The 19,913-nt window shown below is 48.3% G+C and overlaps 1 pseudogene; it reads left to right on the forward strand.

Annotated features, from left to right (window-relative positions):
- Positions 1-13,651: 13,651 nt before the first annotated feature.
- On the forward strand, positions 13,652-14,763 carry LOC102733941 (myelin-associated neurite-outgrowth inhibitor pseudogene; annotated as a pseudogene).
- The last annotated feature ends 5,150 nt before the right edge of the window (positions 14,764-19,913 follow it).

Consider the following 19,913-nt stretch of genomic DNA (forward strand, 5'->3'; position numbering starts at 1 on the left):
AGGTCGTGTCTTGTTCTGACGCTCCAGGACACCCTAGACGTGCCATCAAGGCAGTGAACATAAAGCCTGCCCTGCCCCCTGGCAGTTTTTCCTAACCATAAAACTGATTTTCCCTTTCATTTATTTTTCCACTTACCCACATGAAGAAGGCATCAAGAAAACATAATAAAAGAGCTCCCAAACTAGAGATGCACCATAATGGCAGAGAAGTGTAACTATAAATAGAAGACAACCGGCCTCTCCAAGCTGTCCGGGATGGTCTGATTAGGCAGAGGCCTGTACCCTCTCATTAAGCAGCCTCAGTGTCCTACCTTGGACCCTCAGAAGCAGCTGGGTGGGGTGTGAAGTGGTCAGCAGGGTCGGGGAGGCACTTACTGGGCGTGCTGCAGAGATAAGCTTTTGGGGAGGGAGTTTCAGCATCCATCTATTGTGGGTAGCACCCCCTCAGCTGGGGTGGAGGCTGGGGGCAGGCCTGGGGGCAGGTTGTACACAGGGGTCACCTTGGCTTGGGCAAGATGCCTGGTGCCCTCCCAGTACATATTCTTTTCTTCCCCCAGTACATATTCTTTTTTTTTAAGATTTTATTTATTTGACAGAGAGAGACAAAGCGAGAGAAGGAACACAAGCAGGGGGAGCGGAAGAGGGAGAAGCAGGCTCCCCGTGGAGCAGGGAGCCCGACGTGGGGCTCGATCCCAGGACCCTGGGATCATGACCTGAGCCGAAGGCAGACGCTCAATGACTGAGCCACCCAGGCACCCCCCCACCCAGTACATATTCTTAAATAAGGACCATGGATGCTCAAGGAGATTCAGAAGCAGCAAGTTCGGCACCATTGACAGCTGATCTTCCTTGGGTATTTACTGTATGCCAGGCCCAGCACTGCCCATAAATGATCTCATTTAATTCTCCCAACAATCCTGTACAGTATTATGATTGCCCTTATTTTACAAATGATGCACAGAGAGGTTAAGCAACTTGCCCAAGGTCACACAGCAGGTAAAAGGTGGAAATACGGTTTGAACCCAGGAAGATGACTCCAGTGCCTATAGGTCTAACCGTGATACTACACTGTCCCCCTGAGAAGGCTGTGGAAGAGGCCTCTATCAGCCCTGAGGGGGTCTCTGGCCTCAGTCCCATCTGGTTTGACAGGCCCTGGGTAAGGCCTAGCAATGTCTGAGTCCATCAGGAAGCCAGGATGAAGAGTGGAAGGGAGAGGCTGCTGACATGGAGGATGATGTTTACGATCCTCAGAGCTACCCAGCAGGAGTGACAAGTTGCACCCATCAGGATGTAACATACCTCGGGGAAATGTGGGGAGCAGGGATTAGTCCCCAGAAATAAGATCGAGTGTAGGGGAAAAGCTGCGCCAGGTCTTTTGTTGCTGTCGTTAATAAGTTTATTTTTATTTAGTTAGTTAGTTTTAATTTTTTAAAAATTAAACTCTATGCCCATTGTGGGGCTCAAACTCATGACCCCAAGATCAAGATGTGCAAGCTCCACCAACTGAGTCAGCCAGGCACCCCATGTGCCAGGTCTTAGCAGGCACTCATCAAAAGGGTTGGTTAGAGAGGCCCACATACCAGACGCTGGCCCAGGGTCACAGCCTCAGGGTCAGCAGGCACTGGGGGCTAAGGGTGCCCTGGAATGAGGGAGGTAACCTGGGCTGCAGATCCTCAGGTTCATAGACCTTCGGGGTCCCAGCCCCAGAGCTGAGGGCACTGGGGGCCATAGATCCTGGCTCCCAGCCTGTGCCTCCATCTACCACCACCCCTCTGGCCAGAGAACCATCCCAGCGGTTACAAATGAGTCCACAGAGTCCAAGGGCAACAAAGCTCTGCCAGGTGGGGATGGCTCTGCATGGCATCAAGATGTCTAGCATAAATAGGACCCCTGAGTCTGGTGTGAGGTGTTCTTGAGTGGGTAGCCCAAAGGATGATGTGGTCTGAGAATCTATCCTGGAGGACAGTGCCAGAACAAAGGAGGAAAGAGGCTGTGCCATGGAGTCCTGCTGGGGGAGGCTGTTTGAGGGGACCAGGAAGGAGCCATGAGGCAGAAAAGACCCAAGCTAAGGTAAAATGGGATGGCTCCGTGCCCCCAGATTACTGTGGGTAGAGGGCAGGGCCAGTCTTCCCCTCAGGGACCCACAGTCCCAGGAGACACATCAAATACAGTAAGGATGGCGACCTGGGAAGGTGTCAGGTGCTCTCATCGGAGTCCTGAGATTTGTAGAAAAGGAAATGCTCCACCTTCTTTAGGTGTGGAGTGAAACTCACCGAGACTGCTGTGGGGGAATATGCCTGGTTTCCCTCCTCAGACCCCCAAGCAGAGGTCTTTGTCCACAGGAGCCTGGTCACAGCGCTCAGGACAGGGAGGGGGGCCCTGAAGCCCAGGCTGGTCCAGACAAATTGGACCCCAGGAGTGGCCTAGGAAGCAAGACAAGGGGGGGCAAGAGAGACAGCTTCAGCTTGGCCTGGGCACCCCGGGCCCAGCCTTTCCAGGGAGCTAAGTCAGTGATACGAAGGCTGGTACTTTCTCGAGTAATGTGCTGGTACTAATACGGCCACCGCCGTACAGATTTATAGAACCTCTGATTTCACAATCACTGAGGGCCTCACAAGTATTAATTAAGGCTCAAAACCCCTGGAGTCTGGAGCGGATTCTCATTAACCTCATTCTGCAGACGCTGTGACTCTGCTTCCTTCTTAGAACCCCATGGATATGGTAATGGCTCCAGCCCTGGAAGCCGGGCTGACAAGGTTCCCTCCTTATGTCACAGGGGGTGGGGGAGGCTTGGAGGCTCCCGATGACTCCAAGAAACTCATGTCACAGCCAGGTTCAGACCAGACAGACCTCAGCTTCTACTACAGTAGCTGACACAGAAAGGATTTCCCTTCTTTTGGCCTTTTTTTTTTTTTTTAAGATTTATTAATTTATTTGAAAGGGGGGGGTGTGCGCACACAGTAGGGGTGGGGCAGAGGGAGAGGGAGAGAGAGAATCCCAAGCAGACTCCCTGCTGAGCACAGAGCCTAACTTGGGGCTTGATCCCACAACCCTGAGATCATGACCTGAGCTGAAATCAAGAGTCGGACACTTAACTGACTGAGCCACCCAGGCGCCCCTGGACTTTTTTTAAAGCAGATTAATTGAGATACAGACTTCACCCATTGAAAGCATTCAATTTAATGGCTTCTAGTATATTCGCAGAGTTGTGCATCCATGACCACAATCAATTTCAGAACATTTCATTATCACATTTCTTTTTTTTTTTTTTTTAAGATTTTATTTATTTGACAGAGAGAGAGATAGCGAGAGCAGGAACACAGGCAGGGGGAGTGGGAGAGGCAGGCTTCCCGCTGAGCAGGGAGCCCCATGCGGGGCTCGATCCCAGGACCCTGGGATCACGACCTGAGCCGAAGGCAGACGCTTAATGACCGAGCCACCCAGGCACCTCATTATCACATTTCATTACCACAAAAAGAAACCCCCGCACTCCTTACTGATGATCCCCATTTTCCTGGCATCCTCCCCAGCCCTAGGCAACCACTAATCTACTTTGTCTCTATAGATTTGCCTATTCTGGCTTGTTTTTATTTATTTTTATTGTGATAAAATATACATAACATAAAGTTTACCACTGTCACATTTTTAGGTGTCCAGTTCAGTGGCATTCAGTACATTCATGTTGGGGTGCAACCATTATCACCATCTATCTCCAGAGAGGTTTAGTCTTTCCAAACTGAAACTCTGTACTCATCAGACAGTAACTCCCCATCCTCCTTTCCCCCAGCCCCTGGTCACCGCTACTGTACTTTCTCTCTGTGAATTTCTACTCTAGACACCTCATGTAAGTGCAACCATACAATGTATGTTCTTTTGGTGTCTGACTTATTTCACTTAGTGTAATGTTTTCAAGGTACATTCTGGATTATTTCTTAATTATGAAACATTTCAACTGAAAGTAAAGAAAACAATATGCAACACATCACCTTGAATTAAGTCATACATCTTATATTTGTTTAATCTGTTAGCTTTTTGCCATATTTGCTTTTTTTTTTTTTGGTAACACCTTCCCCAGAGCTAATCCAGTTCCCCAGATGCATACCAGTTGGTATGCATCTTTCTTGTTCATGTCTTTATATTTTTAAGTTTATAACACAATATATGGTACTATTTTGTGTCTTTAAACATAGTTAACCTACATGATGACTATAGTTAACACTGGCACATTGTATATTTGAAAGTTTCTAAGAGAGGTGGTCATAAAAGTTCTCATCACAAGGAAAAAAACCTTTTTTTTTTGGTATCTATATGAGATGATGGATGTTAAATAAACTTACTGTTGTAATCATTTTACAATACATGTAAGTCATGTCATTATGCTGTATGCTTTAAACTTATATAGTGCTGTGTGTAAACTATCTCAATAAAATTGAAAAAAATAAAAAAGCATTTTTAAATGTAATTTGATCTCTGAAGAATCTGCATATATAAATACAAGGTGTTCAACTCTTTTTTTTTTTTAAAGATTTTATTTATTTATTTATTTGAGAGAGAGAGAGAGAGAAACAGCATGAGAGGGGAGAGGGTCAGAGGGAGAAGCAGGCTCCCCGCTGAGCCAGGAGCCCGATGTGGGACTCGATCCCAGGACTCCGGGACCATGACCTGAGCCGAAGGCAGTTGCTTAACCAACTGAGCCCCCCAGGCGCCCAAGGTGTTCAACTCTTAAACAATATTTAAATGGTGTCATATATTGTCTACCCTGTCATTTGTTCTCCACGCCACACTGTATTTTTGAGATTGATCCTTGCTGATACATGCAGCTCTGGTTTGCTCATTTTTACTGCTGTACAGTGTTCCTGTGACTGTGTACCCCACATGCTGGGTTTATCCAGGGGGTTCCCACATTTGGATTCTTACCAGAGAAGCCAGGATTACTCCCATCTGAGCTGGGCAGACACAGATAGCTCCCAAGCAGAGAACAAGCCACCCCGCAAAAAAACTGTGTTCCTAACTGGGCCTGGAACCCCAGCGCTCCATCCCAGTTCAAGTTCTGTATTCAGAGTTGTGAGGGGCATGGCCTGGCCAGCTCGTGCAAGACCAGCACCTCAGAGAAGGAGCAAACCCTGCCCAGGTCCTTATGATTCGTTCCTCACCTTGGTCTCTCTTTCTGAGTTGCAGAATCCCTTGAGGGGGTGACAAAGCTCAGAATTCCTCTCCCCATGGAAATGTACCCACAGAGAATCTTCAAGCTCACCTGTAGGCCCCCAGGGTTGGGCTCTGGCCGCATCTTCCTGCTAGTTTCTCTATACAGTTTAGGGAGCCATGTGGCCTGAAGGTGTTAGGGAGGAGTAACTAGCATTGTGCACCTGGTGGAGCCATCAATAAATGCTTGCTGAGTGAGCGAGCAAATGAGTGCATGGATGAGAAAACACTCAGAGCCCCTGGCACCGGGCCTAGTAGGTGCTCAGAAACAGTGGCTGTGATTAATGTGTGCATGTATGTTTTAAGTTAGGTTGAATGTAGTATTATTTATAGGCAGTAAAATCCACCCTCTGTAGTATACAGTGTATGAGTTTTGATAAATGCACAGCTGTGTAATCATCACCACAATCAACATATAAAATATTTCCATCACTCCTTTGTGCTCCTTTGTAGTAGATCCCCTCCACCCCCACCCCCACCCCTAGACCCTGGCAACCCCTGATCTCTCTCCTGTCCCTATAGGTTTGCTTTCTCCAAAATGTAACTGGAATGACATCACGGAGCCTTTTGAGTCTGGCTTCTTTTACTTAGCATAACACATTTGGGACTGATTCCTATTTTTGCTCATATCATATCATACATTTGAGAGTTTGATTTCCTTTTCATTGCCAAGGAATATCCCACTGTATGGATGGATCACAGTTTGTTTATCCATTTGCCAGTTGAAGGACATTTGGATTATCTCAGTTTGGGGCAATTATGAACAGGGCCACTATGAGTGGTAGCATACAGGTTATTGTGTGAAGATAAGTTCATTTCTCTTGGGTAAATATGTAGGATTGGGATTTCTGGGTCATATGGTGAGTGAATGCTTAACTTTACAAGAAGATGCCAAAGTGTTTTCCAAAGTGGCTGCACCAATTGCATCCCCTCCAACCATGTCTAAGAGTTCCAGTTGCTTTGCATCCTGACCAGGACTTGATATAATTAGGGTTTTTTTTTTCTTCTTTTGACCATTCTAATAGGTGTGTGGTGGTATCTCCTTGTGGCCTTAATCTGCAATTCCCTTATGATTTTAAATTGGTGTATTTTATTGCTAGTCAATCTCATGGCGTGTGGTCTGTGGCTGGCCAGGGCTTCAGCTCCAGACACTACTCCCCTGAAGTGCTGGGGGAACCCGGGACACCATGAGGCCTTTTCACGGGCAGAAGGCAGGCTCAGGGCTGTGCTGCTGGGGACCCTATTTTGCTCAAAACGAGTGGGTGCCTGCTGTTCCACCATGCTGAGTTCCTCATCTGTGATGGGCTGGTTGCTGGGTAATGACTTGGGCCAGGCTGTGACAACTGGTGCTGAGAATACCTCCAGCCACCCACAGTGGCCCTTCTCAGGCACAGATGCACTTGTGGTATCTGGAGTGGGAGTAAAGGATGGGGCGGAGCTGCCTATGCTAAAGGCCCTATGGTTGCCTCCAGTGAGCGCTCCAAAACTGCCAGGAAGAGGTACTGCCCCATTTAATAAGTAGGGCTCCACAAAGCAGGGGGGGGTGTGTCTGCTTCTGCACCCAAAATGGGCTCTCCAGTGACTCATGATCAGATCTCTTCACCCTGCCTACTGCCCGGCTCCTGCTACCAAGAGTCCCAAGGGAAGCTGCATATGGTAGGGCCTCAGCCTTTGCCTCACCATCCAGAGAGGCCCAGATCCAGGTCTCTGGCCTTTCCTCTATTTTGCTATCTCTTTCACCGATCACAGCCCCGACTAGTACCCCCAGGGAAACACCTGCCTGTCCCTATCAGCCTGTCCCTCTGACCAGGGCTCCCATTGTTTGTCTATCCCTGTTCCCAGCCCCTGCTGGTACAGATGCCAGAGAGATGACCACTCCTCAGGCCTTCTTTCCTGGGTGTTCTCTACTCCAGGCCCCTGCTCAATTGTAGATAAGCTGTCTGGGTCTTGCTCTCCATCTACCTTCCTTCTCTGGATGCCTCCTACATCAGCTACCTGCCCTCCCTGAGACTGGTATAGAGACGGGAACAGATGAAGGCAGGAGGTCTGCAAGGCCTGGTACAGCAGGGAAGGCTTTGGGCAGGAGGCAGAGGACTGAACTGGGCCAGGGAGCAGGGAAGGTTTGGAAGAGGGAAGAAAAGAAGGTCAAAGAGCCAGGTGTAAGGGCACTGCTGGTGATATTAGGGCATGAGGGGAGAGGGAGGGGGTAGTGTCTGCCCAAATCTGAAGGATCTGAGGTTTAACTCTGGAAGGGCTCAGTGACCATCAGGAAGCCAGGATCAGAGGTTCATCCAGCCTGTTCATTTCCCCCACCATCCCCCAACACAGACACGCAAGAGCTCCAGGTCACTCTCCCTCCCATCCTTGTGGGTGGAAGGCCTGGGAGCTGAGGGCCCCCCTGTGTGGCTGCTTGCTCCTCCCTTTCCATCACTCATGCAGCAAGGAGCCAGGTTGCTTGAGAAGGCAGGGCATGGAGGATACAGAGAAAATCCCAGAAGCTTTGTGTAGGTGACTCACGCCACTGTGGACTGTACAGCCCACATCTGCAGCTCCCAGGTGGCACCAGGAGGCCTGGGGGAGGGTTTGCTGCACAAATACAGCACAAAGATCACAGCCTCCCTCCTCGGGCCATGCCCTACCCAGATCTTCCACATTCCTCCTCACTCACCTGAGGCCATCACCCCAGGTAGGACCCTTGGCAGAGCTGTGGAGATTTACAGGGTGCCCTCGGCTCTAAAGTTCCTGAGTCATTGGCAGGAATTCATGCCCTGGGTCTAGGGATGCCCCGCCTGTACCATCTGGCCGGGGGCCAAACAGCTCATCGCCAGGCCTCCTTCCCTGGATTTCTCAGGCTGGCACCACCACTTGGGGCCTGGCTCTGGTTTTTATCATCAAATCCAGGCAAGTGCCCTGGACCGAGAAAAACAACAACGGGTTTATCTCTTCTGTGTGCCACACACCACCCAGCTCATCATAAACCTTATCTTCTAGCACTGGACCTCTGCTGTCCCCTCCCCACCCTTGGGCTCCTCACCTCCACTGTCTGTGCCTGAACCACTTTCCCCGCTCCTGCTGCTGCTATTGTTGCAATAGCCTGGCAGAGAGGAAGGCCATTCACCAACTAGGCAAGACCAGGCAGGCTCTCTTTAAAAGGTTCAATGGACAAGGGCAGGAGGGCCCTGCTGGTGGTGCCACAGGGCAGGGAACAGGGCCAAGGCCGTTCCGAGGCAGTGACCACTGGGTGCCTCCTGTACAGCAGCCCAGAACACCAAGCACTGAGGTCCCCCAGGAGCCCTCAGAGCCCATGTGGACAAGCTTGGTCATTTCTGGCCAGGGCCTCCACTGCTCCTCCACCCTCTCTGGGCCTCTGGTTCCTCTCACATCAAACAAAGGGTTGAGAGGAAGTCACTCAGTGCTCTCCCAGCTCTGAAACACTAAGACTGATTCAAAAGACTTGTGAGCAGCCCCTGGGCCAGGAGGAAATGACCACGCACAATCATGTTCCTCATGACCAAATCAAACCTCCGTCAAATTCTGTGGAATTTGGGCTGCAAGCTAAGGGCTGGGCCCCTGATTTAAAAGTTTAGCCCTTCACTCACTTTCAACACTTGGCATCAACGGCCAACAAGTCACAGCCTGAGCTGTTCAAAGTGAACATCTCTGATCTATCTTTTCACAAACCCAGTTCAGAGGGTCTGTGCCCAGTGCTTTGACCCTCTTGGGGCCCAGACTGAAGACGACGGAACACAGACATAGACGCTGACTTGCAGCCCCTGTGGTCAGAGTCCAGATCAGCTGAGACAGGTGAAGGGATTCCCTCTTGTGGTCGCCCAGGGGATGTGGCAAAGGGGACTGGAATCCAGGACTCTAGGCTTTTCCCACATGTCACCAGCACTCTTTCCTCCACATCATGCAACTCCAGTGGCCCCTGCCCAGAACCCCTCCATCCCTCCTCCCCTGCCCCTCCACACTATTTTGAGGGTAAACTCTGGTTATGGTGAGCACCATTCTGAGGTCCCCTGTGGATGGAGCCTTCAGCAGGTCAGTAAAAAACACAGAAACGTACCTCAACAGTGCTATACTCACTGTGCTTAACCAGACAAAGGTCACATGATATCAACATTCTGTGATCACAACTAAGAGCCACTTCATTAACAGGGATCAAGCGGAGACCTTTGATCTCCCTACCAAGCTCTGGCTTCTCTTCCCCTCCCTTTCTGCCCCAAGGAGGAGGTCTTCATGAGGAATTGGGGCCTTTCCTTCCTAAAGGTTTAAAGTTTTGGGAGTCCCTCACTGCTTTGGGAATCTGGGGCAAGAAGGGACCACAGTGCCCTTGTTTCCCAGGTGACTAACTGAGCCTCCCCGAGTCAGTCCATGCTGAGAGCTGTCACACATGAGTCAGTGACATCCTGTTGAACCAGGAGGACAGCTGCAGTTCCCATCTTCACCTCAGTGAAGGATGCCTGCTAGGCAGGTGCTCGCAGCATGGGTGGAGCCACACAGCATCCTTCTATCCCTCCATGTATTTATTATTTATGCAAGCCATGGTTGGTGGGAACTGGGAGGTAGCAATGTCACTAAAGCCATGAGAGAAGAGAGCTGGCAGCCGTGGGGTGGGGCTGACTCTTCCCTTTCTCATCCTCATATCCGTCCCAAGTCCCTCGTCCTCCCACTGCTGCTGCCTGCTCAGATGTTCCCTCGCCTCTTCCTAATGACCTCCCTGCCCACGAACTATCCACACTTGAGTCTGACCTCCACACTGGCTGCCAGGGTCCCTTTCTAAAACACAAGCCCGATCTAATCACTATTTTGTGTCCCTTCTGTACAATCCACCCAAAGACCTGGCAGAGACTGGAGGATTTCACAACCTGACCCCAATTTGCCTGAGTCATCTCTGGTTCCAAAGAAACACTAATGAATGTGAATGAATGAACAGCACACTCATAACTCTGGTGGGGCTCACACCCTACAGATATGAGCATCCAGAAAGGCCAGGTCCCAGCAGTGGCCAGAAGGACATGGACATTGGTCTTGCCCTCTAGTCCTGGATTCTGCTCCATAGCTCCAACCTGTGGAGAATGTACCTAGATTAGCAACCTTCACCTGGGGGGTCCCCGGGGCTCTGGAGCCCTTGGTTCTATGGCTCCTTCTGACCATCTGGCCAGGATGCCACTTCTCTGGAACAGGGCCCTGAATCAGAGACCACAGCCATTCCCACAACTGGCTGGTGCCCCCACATAAGCTTCTGAAATCATTTATTTACACAAAAATTCATTTCTGTGGAATTTGGGCTTTAATCTGTGGGACTATGGCCTCATTAGGTCCAAAGGGATTTTCTCAAGTTCTGAGCTAGAGGTGCCCTTAGTTCATTACCCTTCGGTGCTACTCAATTCCCCCAGCTCCTGAGGCAGTATCGATGACAAACAAGCCTCTCGAAATGATGCCAAGTCTCTGACATCATCTTTAGGAAAGAATCCCAGGATACCCTCCTTCCCTTTTCTGGTCCCAAGGAGTACATATCTCAAGCCTTCAATTGTAGTCACTAGCTGGGCAAACGCACATGGAGACTCAGTTCTGAAGGTTCATCCTGCAGTTCGTAGCCAGTCAGAAGAAGGTATGTCTGAGATAGGACTGCAAAATCAAACAGCCACTTAGGAAACAGTGTGGCAATTTATTTAAAAGTTAAACATACATCTGTCATATGACATGACCATTTCATTCCTAGATAGTTACCTGAGAGAAATAAAAGCACATATCCACACAAACGCTTGCACACAAATATCGATGGCACCTTAATGTGTAGTAGGCCAGAACTGGAAACAACCTAAATGCCCATCAACAGCTGAAGATAGACAAATTGTCTATCCATACAAAAGAATAATACTTAGCAATAAAAAGGAGTTACCTGTTAATATATACAACAACATGGATGAATCTCAAAAACGATTATGGCGAGTGATAAGAAGAACAAACAAAAATATTACATACTGAATGAGTTCATTTATGTAAAATTCAGACAGTGCAAACTAAGCTGTACTGACAGGGCAGCAGATGGGGGGTTGCCTAGAGGCAGTGGGGATGGGGGAGACGACAAAGGGACACGAGGAAACTTTTGGGGGTGATGGATATATTCATTATCTAGATTGTGGTGATGGTATCACAGGTGTATACATATGTTAAAACTCACCACACTGGGGCGCCTGGGTGGCTCAGTCGTTAAGCGTCTGCCTTGGGCTCAGGTCATGATCCCAGGGTCCTGGGATCGAGCCCCGCATCGAGCTCCGCATCGAGCTCCCTGTTTGGCAGGAAGCCTGCTTCTCCCTCTCCCTCTCCCCCTGCTTGTGTTCCCTCTCTCACTGTCTGTCAAGTAAATAAGTAAAATCTTAAAAAAAAAACAAACCTCACCACATTGTACACTTTAAGTACGTTCAGTTTATATATATATTATATAGTACTTAATGAATATTATATACAACTTAGTAAAGTTTATATATATTAATTATAACTTAATAAAGCTTTTTTTACAAAAAGAAGAAGAGGGGCGCCTGGGTGGCTCAGTCGTTAAGCGTCTGCCTTCGGCTCAGGTCATGATCCCAGGGTCCTGGGATCGAGCCCCGCATCGGGCTCCCTGCTCCGCGGGAAGCCTGCTTCTCCCTCTCCCGCTCCCCCTGCTTGTGTTCTGTCTCTCGCTGTGTCTCTCTCTGTCAAATAAAGAAATAAAATCTTTAGAAAAAATAAAAATAAAAAAAGAAGAAGAAAGGGCAGAGTCTCCTTGTACCCTCACTGCAGTCTTCTGTTGCCCTCAGAATACAGTGAGCACCCAACTCGGTCTGCAAGGCCCTTCTGGTAGTCAGGTCACCCTCTCCAGCCTCATCTCTTGTATCTCCCCCATGTGGCAATCCATCAGTTGTGGCTCCCGGAATGTGCCATGCTATTTTACACTGGTGTATGCTGTCCCCTCCACTGGCAGGGCTGTCTCCTGCTCAACCACCCAGGGAACTCCTACTCTATTGTCAAGGCCGTGCTCAGTAATGCCCTCTCCACAGAAGCCTTGCCAACCCTAGCAGGTCCCTGTGAACAGCATCTTCCTCTGTGCTCCACAGCCAAGTGCCCAATTTGCTGTTAGCATCTGTTTGTCCCAGCAGACTGTGGGCTCCTTGAGGCTAAGGACGGTGTCACATCCATCCCTGTCTTGTCTGTGTCAGGCCCATGGGCATCTATGAAGCTTTATTCAGTGAATTCAATATGCCCAAGAAGGTGGGGTAGGTCAGCATGGGGTGGGATATGAGAGGTTCAGAACAGGAGCTAAGAGGTGGGAAGAGCCAGGAAGGGCAGAAGGCACAGGCTTCCCCTTTCCCAGCTCCCCTGGGAAGAGAAGAGACTGCACCAATCAGGATTCAGCTAGATCCTCAGGTGGGTGGGGTTCGGTAAGGTGGGCCCCCTGCTTCCCCACATAAGGAGCTTTGGCACAGGGGTGCTGAGGCTTCTGCTCCAACACTCATCAGGAAGTTCCAACATCTGTTTGTTTGTCTGCATTCCCCACATCTGGTGAAAAATGGCCTCCGAGACTACACCTGCAGTTAGCAGCTTGGAGAAGTGGAATGGACAGCAGACCCTGCAGTGGTTCCCAGACACAGGGAGAGAGAACCACTGCAAAGGGAACCCATGAGCTCCTGATACCTTGGGTAACTGGCCAGCAGTCCTGGCCTCTTCCTCCTCCATGGATTCAGGGGTCCTAAGCGGGCCCCTGGCTGGATGACTGTGTAGGGGTGACATTTTCTCCACCTAGCCCTGCAGTCTTGGCATTGCCATTCAGCTGTAGCCTAAGATGAACTGGTGTTTATGTTGGGAGCTGGGCCACTCAGGCGAAGAGAGCTCCCACTCTGCCTGATCAATCAGGGAACAGTGCCAAGGCCAAGTACAGGGGGCCCAGGGGAGATCATTCTTCAGGGATCAAAAGTGGGAGGATAAATACCCAGAAATGATGCCCCACAAGCTTCTAGGTTGGGAACTAAAGACACATGTTGTGCCAGGGTCTGAAAGTCCCTGCACCACTGGAGCATACTGGCAAGGAAGGGCAGCCAAGAGCCAGAGGCTCTGCCCGGGGGGAACAAGCCTGGGCCCAAGGCACAAACGCATCATTTGTCCAATGACCATCAGACTATTTTCTGATGCCAAAGGCAGATGATTATAAATGAAACATTTCTTTCAAAATGTAAGTGACACCACTGGGGCTGATCCCATTATTTACTCTGGGGCAGAACCAGCCGTGAGCTGGTTGCTCTCGGGTCCCCTCCAAGCTGGTTTAGTAACTGGTTTTCCACCAAAGGGCTTATTAAAGGTCAGCCTCTCCTAGAAGGTATCCTGTGGCACCTCTCTTGGAGAGGGGCCTTCTAATGTCACATCGCTTGAAAATTTCTCAAGCTAGCATCCCAAAGTGAGATCCTACAAACTCATTCTTGGGCCCCCACACTCTAGGGGTGGCACCAAGGTCAGGCCTACAGCTCAGGGTCGCTTGGCGCCTGGGCAGGGTACGGCCTGGCAGTGCCCACAGGAGGAACGCTGGCTGCGCTTTGTCTAGTGGGGCTCACCGGGCCACTGGAGGCCTGAGGGAGGTGGAGCTGGGTGCGGACCGGAATGCGTGGGCAGTTCCTGAAATCATGAATCCTGTTTATAGCCCTGCTTTTTCTGGGGTTTCCTATGCAAATGCCAAAGGAAGTGGTCATCCAACTGGTTTCCCCATAGGTTACGCAGCTGCAGTTCCCAAACAGGCTACACTTCTCGCACACCTTACAAAGTATCCTGTTCTCCCACCAGTGGGCCAGTACCACCATACTCCTCCTCCCCCAACCCCTACCAGACTGCTGTGGACCCCAGGCGAAGTGCCTACTCCCAGCAGAGTCCTGACACACAGCAAAGCACGGACTACACACAGCCCCGTATACCCCGCCTGTTCATGTCATCCACTACACCAAGGGGCTGCAGCCCGACCGCATGCAGGTGATGGTGTACGTTGCTCCCATCCCTCCATCCCTCCACCTAGAAGCAACGGTGTCACCATGGGCATGGTGGCTGGGACCACTCTGGCCATGTTGACAGGTATCCTGCTGACCACCCTCTCCCCAACTCCTGTCGCCCCCCACATAGTCACTGTGCCCACGTACTGGGGCCCCGGGAACGTCCATCTACATCTATGTACACTCTCAGTGGTGATCACCCTGCAAATGTGTGAGGATGGATATGTGCAGTCACATCATGGAGGTTCCACAGCTGGGGCTGCACACCTCACACCTCCAGCCCGGACTTTCTTCTTAATGCTCTCGACACTTAGCTAAACACTACTGTGGCCCGGCCCAGCAGGTCCCAGCGCCATTAGTCTCCAACCAACTCTGTGGGTTGGTCTTAAAGCAAATCCTGTTTTGTGGGCTGCCTGGCAATTTTTTAGGTAACTGTAATGATAAAGGGGAGAATTAATCTAAAAAAAAACAAACCCACACACTCTACCTTAAAAAAGTTGCTAAGACTCTTGGTACCTCAGTATCTTCCATTGCAAAGGGTCTGTAATTCACTTCCTTTTGTTCATTTCACAAATATTTTTAGGGTACCTGCTACATATGAGGCCCTGTACTAGATATCTTAAGGAAGAGAGATGAATATCTTACCTGAAAGAGGCTTGCAGCCAGCTCTCAGACACTCACTGACCCTCCCAGCCTGAGAGCCAGGTCCAGTGAGGGTGCTTGGGGATGTGGAAAGTGAGGGTGAGGGTAAAGGTCTCACAGCACAGATGCTGTGAAACACAATTCAGAGTGCTCTATGAACTGATCAAAGAATGTTCCAGGGGCGCCTGGGTGGCTCAGTCGCTAAGCGCCTGCCTTCAGCTCAGGTCATGATCCCAGGGTCCTGGAGTCGAGCCCCACATCGGGCTCCCTGCTCCGCAGGAAGCCTGCTTCTCCCTCTCCCACTCCCCCTGCTTGTGTTCCCTCTCTCGCTGTGTCTCTCTCTGTCAAATAAATAAATAAAATCTTTAAAAAAAAAAAGAATGATCCAGAACAGGTGTACCGGGAGCAAAGTGGGAATAGCACCTGGTTTATGTCATTCTCATTCAAATTTCACTCCCCAGCAGAATTAGATGAGCTGATCTTCCTACTGGGAGTGTCAAGGGTCAGGGAAGGCTTTGTGGGGAGGGGCCACTTGAAGAGTCTCTGAGTAATAAACAGAGGTTTGCCAGGCAGATAAAGGGAGAAAGGGCAGCCCAGTCCAAGAAAACAACATGAGCAAATCTCAGAGAAATATTTTAAGATATGAGATAAGAAGTGCCTTAAAAGAAGTACAAACTTTGTTATTCAAAGAATCCCCGAGAAACTCCCAGATTTAAAAAAAAAAAAAAAAAAAAAAAGGATGCTGTGATGTTTGCCTCTTGATACAAGAATGTGTGCCTGAGTTTGGCACTGGCCTGATTCTCTTCCCTCTGCCTCTGCAGGGAATTTCTTGGAGATAGCTCATGCTAAAGGCCCTTAGTAATGTTTTCCTCCAAAGACACACCAATTCCCCACTGGATAATTAGGATGTAGCCAAACCTTTGGAGAATAGTTGTTTTCTCTAAAGGTATAAACTGTGGCAGCCCAGGGACTGACTAGGGCTCCTTAATTGATACATTTTATCTGCATTTGAATCTCATTTTCCATTTTGTAAGGGCATGCACCTTTTTTTTTTTAAAGCTGTTTGAGCTTATTTAAAGAGCTATCTATTGTATACAAGCATATGGGCAAAATGGCAAAAAGTGCTGCATTTGATAGGAAAGTGGTTGCATTCTATAATGTAGTCTGTGATGATTTAGGATCATAGAACTTCTCTTTCTTCCAGACCTGCACTGCTCCACAGCCAGCGCAATAATTTCCAGCCTGTTGCCCACCCCACCTGACTGAAATGTAGAAAGCTCTCTCTGGACAGGGACCATGTAATGCACATGGTAGATTCCTGACTTGGGACAGGTCCTGAGTTTATGTCATTCTCATTCATATTTCACTGTGTCAGAGTGGATGTGTCCAGCCTGCTGGGCCAGACCTCACCTCCGAGGGAATTGGTATAAGGGCCATAAGGATAGAAATGACTGAGGTTAAGCTCAGGAAAGAACAGGAGGTTCCCTACCAACACCAAAAGGGGCGAGGGGACAGGATACTGCAGTGTCATCTGAGCTCTGGGAGTTCTTATTAAGGAGGAAATGTAATCCACAGAAAACAGTGTCCATGACCCTGGAAACACATTCAAACCCTCTGGTGTTCAGGAGAACTGTTATGTCCTAGGTTGGGAGAGGTGGTCAGGTCGGGGGACTGTAATGGAGTAGGGAAGAAAGGTCAGAATGGACTTTAGGAAGAGCCTGAATAGCCCCCAGGGGAATCCCTTATTCCAGCTTCCCAGGATAGAGATGGACACTCCTGGCCTCCTGGCCCCAGGAAGCCAATTCCTCTGGGAATAGACACTCACCAGTGGCCTTCCAGACCCAGGCAGAGAATTTTTCTCAGAGGTTCGGCTTGTAAGCCAAGTCAGCCCAAACCATCTGCAGTCGAACGTCCTCACAGGCCTGATGGCGGCGCTTGCAGAGACGCTACTGAGGCCATAGTCCAGACTCCCCAAGAGGCCCTGCATGCCCCCAGCACTGGGGCTGGTGGCCAGGCGCCTCTCCTGAGAAGGGAAGTCACCTACTCACGGTCAAACAGCATGAGAAGATCTGCCAACTTCTGTTTTAGGGAATATAGTTGCTGAAAATAACCAAAAATACTGTAGAAAACATGAAAAATGCCTTCTTGAGAACACTGAAGAACTGACAAGAGAGAAAGGAATAAGGTCAAAATGGAAGGAGAGGCAAAAACCTAGAGAAGTAAAGAATGCCGAAGTCCTTCTGGTTCTGTGTTTACTGATACAGGCACATCTGACTCTCCATTTTAATGGCCTTGAAGGGCAATGTGGACAAATGTCAAAACTCAGGACCTGTCCCAAGTCGGGAATCTACCAGAAGACCCTCCCAGATTAAGCTGGCACCCTAAAAGGCCTCAGACCCAGGGAATGCAAAAGAAGGGGAAGAGGGGCCTCCCTGAGAAGTTAGGCCACAAGCTGATCTTCACACAGAGTAGCAGCCCAAATTCACATCATTGGGGTGGTTCAACTAAGTCATGAACTTAGTTCAAAGTACTTCTGCACTGCTAATACTCTGAGGTATTCTGCAGAAGAATGTATAAATTCTCACTAGGGGAAGGCATCTTCATCCCAGGCCTCAACAAATACCCACTAATAAATTCTCCAGTATACTGGGTGGTACACAACCCAGAAATAACCAAGGACACAAGGAAACAACAAACAAGGACCAGAAGAGACAACAAATAGCAGCACAAACCTACACCTTCAAATACTGAAATTGCCGAGCACAGATTATAAAACAACCATATTTAATATGTTTAATGAAATAGAAGACAAGCTTGGAAATATCTGCAAAAAATAGGAAACTATAAAGAATGACCCAACAGATCTGAGAAAGAAGCAAACAGAACTCCCAGAAATGAAAAATACCATAACTGGGATTTTAAAACACCGCAGAAGATTAAACTTAGCGAAAGGGACCATTTGCGAACCGGCAGATGGATTAAAAGAAGGCAAGAGGAATGAGCAGAGAGAGATCAAAAGATAGACAATATGGACTCCACATCCTGCAAAATTCATCCTTTTAAAGTGTAAAATTTAGTAGGTTTTAGTGTATTAACAGAGTTGTGCAACCATCATCACTACCTAATTTTAGAACATTTTCATTACGTCAAAAAGAAACTCCATATACATTAGTAGTCAATTCCCCATTCTCTCCTACCCCCAGACCCCAGCAACCACTGATCTACTTTCTCTGTGGATTTGCCTATTCTGGATGTTTCATATAAATGGAGCCATACAATCTGTGGTCTTTTGTGTCTGGTTTCTTTCACTTGGCATAAAAGTTTTCAGAGTTGATCTATGTTGGAACATGTGTCAGTGCTTCATCCCACAATGGCTGGCTAATGCTGCATTGTGTGGATATGCTACTTCTATTCATCCATTCACCTGTTGATGGACATGTGGATTGTTTCCAGTTTTCTGACTGTTAAGAAACATGCTGGGGCGCCTGGGTGGCTCAGTTGGTTAAGCGACTGCCTTCGGCTCAGGTCATGATCCTGGAGTCCCAGGATCGAGTCCCGCATCGGGCTCCCTGCTCAGCAGGGAGTCTGCTTCTCCCTCTGACCCTCCCCCCTCTCATGCTCTCTCTATCTCATTCTCTCTCTCAAATAAATAAATAAAATCTTTAAAAAAAAAAAAGAAACATGCTGCAGGGGCGCCTGGATGGCTCAGTTTATTACACGTCCACCTTCGGCTCAGGTCATAATCTCAGGGTCCTGGGGTCAGCCTGATGTTGGGCTCCCCACTCAGCATGGAGTCTGCTTCTCTCTCTCCCTCCGTCCCTCCCCCTACTTGTGCTCCCTCTCTCTCTCAAATAAATAAATAAAATCTTAAAAAAAAAAAAAAACAAGAAACATGCTGCTATAAACATTTGTATTTAAAAAAAGATAGAAAATATGGAGGAAATGTTCAGAGACATGGAAAAGAGTGGCCTATGATTAGTAGGAATTCTAGGAGGAGAAGAGAGAGAGAATGGAAAGAGGGAATTCTTTAAGAGATACTTGCTGAGAATTTTCCAGAATTGATAAGAGATGCCATTCACAGATGTTAAGAATCCCAAGGAACTTCAAGCAGGATTTTATTTTATTTTTTTTAAAAGATTTTATTCATTTATTTGACAGAGATACAGTGAGAGAGGGAACACAAGCAGGGGGTGTAGGAGAGGGAGAAGCAGGCTTCCCGCTGAGCAGGGAGCCCGATGCGGGGCTCGATCCCAGGACCTGGAATCATGACCCGAGCCGAAGGCAGACGCTTAACGACTGAGCCACCCAGGCGCCCCTCAAGCAAGATTTTAAAAAGGAAGAGGAAAATAAAGAAACACACATTTAAGCAGAGTAAATGGCAGAACACACACATCAGAAGAGACAGGGAGAGAGAGAGAGAGAAAAGCAAAGAAAGTAGTATACCTTACACTAACAGCTGCTTTATTAATGGCAACAGAAGCTGGGGGTGGAAGGGACCTGACAACCCAGAATTCTTCATCTAGTGAAAACATCTTCCATGAATGAGCACAAAGCAAACACATTTTCAGACAAACAAAAACTGAGAGAATGTGTAACCAGGGAACTCTCATTAAAGGATATTGTAAAGAAAGTATGTTGGGCAGAAAGAAAATGATCCCAGATGGGAGATCTGAGATATAAGAATATATGAAGAGCCAAAAAAAAAAAAAAAGTGGTAAATATGTGGGTAAAGCTAAACAAATGTTGGCTTATGCTATAATAATAATTATAAGGTCTTGTGAGGTTATAGCAAAACAAGACAGAATTAAAGTACAAAACAATAATGAGGGGGGAAACAGTTAAGATGTTTTAAGATTCTGCACTACCAAAAAGGAAAGTAAAGTAACTAACTTTAGACCTTGATAAGTATGAATATGGTAATTTCTAGGTAACCACTACAAGGAAAAAGAAAAAGCAACACAGTGTATAACTTCTAATTAATAGAGGAGAAAAAAAGACAATAGTAAAAAAAAAAAAAAATCAGTCCAAAAGAGAAACATGAAAAAAGATGAG

Source organism: Leptonychotes weddellii, chromosome 16 (genome assembly GCF_054177405.1).
Source record: "Leptonychotes weddellii isolate Sample4059 chromosome 16, ASM5417740v2, whole genome shotgun sequence".
Classification (NCBI taxonomy): Eukaryota; Metazoa; Chordata; class Mammalia; order Carnivora; family Phocidae; genus Leptonychotes; species Leptonychotes weddellii.